This window comes from Halyomorpha halys, unplaced genomic scaffold (genome assembly GCF_000696795.3).
Source record: "Halyomorpha halys isolate HHAL.00 unplaced genomic scaffold, Hhal_1.1 Scaffold555.1, whole genome shotgun sequence".
Classification (NCBI taxonomy): Eukaryota; Metazoa; Arthropoda; class Insecta; order Hemiptera; family Pentatomidae; genus Halyomorpha; species Halyomorpha halys.
In genome coordinates, this window is record NW_027116372.1 from 126,789 (window position 1) to 128,341 (window position 1,553).

General features: G+C 25.3%; 1 protein-coding gene across 1 annotated transcript in view; it reads right to left on the minus strand.

Moving 5' to 3' along the window:
* Positions 1-138: 138 nt before the first annotated feature.
* LOC106684199 (uncharacterized) overlaps positions 139-1,553 on the minus strand; it is a gene marked incomplete in the record, with an annotated part of 117,711 nt that continues 116,296 nt past the window's right edge. The window contains 1 exon segment of the mRNA XM_067053181.1: positions 139-1,553.

The window sequence follows — 1,553 nt, forward strand, 5'->3', positions numbered from 1 at the left end:
TGATTTCTTTATTTTGAAGTACTTAAGGCATAAAGTTTATAAATGTGACTTTCATGTTTATATTTATACTTCAACCTTCTAATATAGTGTCAGGGAAGCTATAATTAAAAATAAACTATACTATATACAAATTTTATTTACAATCTTAACAAAATATTTTGAGGTACAGATAATTTAATAATTTATTCTTAATAGCTATTGGTACTATATAGTAATTTGATTATCTAAATGTTAAGGATACAAAATAAAATTTACATAAAAATCTAAGATAACAAGCCAATGTAAAAAATAAATGTTTTGCACATTACCATACAAATCCGAACTGAACCAATATTTTAACTTTTATTATGTGATACAGATTGGATTATAATAATTTATCTTCATAGTTCTTATAGTAATGTACAAAAACGAACATTTTATTTTGGATTGCTAATAAAATCCAGTTTATACATCGAGTATTATAGACTAAATGTCAATCGTTAACATTTTAGAAAAAGAAAAAAAAATGCCAAGTGATAAAACTGTAGTTTGTTGTTTGAGACTTAAATGCCACTGCATGAGTTTAGGACCAATGAGGGCTTGGTGTACTTTGGTTACCAAGATAACCATCATATTTCCATTAAAATCTCTCCTTTATTAAACTACTTTTGAACCTTTCTGATGTCCTTCTAACAATGGAGATTGTTAGTTTCAAGTTTTCCTTGAGTTAGTTTACATTGTAATAGTTTAAAGTTACAAGTAATTCAACATTTGTTGTTTAAAGAATTATTGCATGCTTCTATTCTCAAAAGATAAATGATCATGCCAAAAATTCCAACTTCCTAGGAGGGAAGATTTAATAATTTAGAGCAGTATATTTTGTATTTATATCAATATCGCCAGTTAAACTAAGATTCGTTTAACTTAGATTTGTCCAAGAGTTAAAACTCCGGTAAAATTCAAATCAAATATTAGTTGAACTTCATAATTATTACATTTTTCTGTTTTTCCTTTCCTTTACTTACAAACAGCTAAGGTGAGTAACATTTATCATATTTTAATTCCCATAAAACGATAGCAATTTTTAATCAGTGAATCATACATAATTTATTAGAACAAATAATAAAATCTTTTTTTCAATTCATTTCAAATTTCATAAAAATCATTATTCTTAAAAAACTGCCAATAATAATGAATCAAAAGGCTGCATTTTATGTTAACTCAAATAACTAAAGTTTACATAAAATAATTATAAAACTTGAAAAAGTTTCTTGATTTATGATTATATTTTCCCATTGTACAATTACACTGGTGTTGTTTCAGCCTGAACAATAAAAATCCTAGAGAACAGGAAATTCCCTTAGGATAATACAATAATAATAATATCAACGATATGATAATACAGCAATATCATTGAAAATAAAAAAAAACTGACTTCGTTACCTTCAAACAAAAACTAAACTGTTGAGAAGAAAAAAAAAGAGTTTAACACAAATGAACATGTGCCATTAATGGAGGAAAAAATGGAACTATACTTGTATTGTTATCTACTTCAACGTAGATTTTATCTAAAT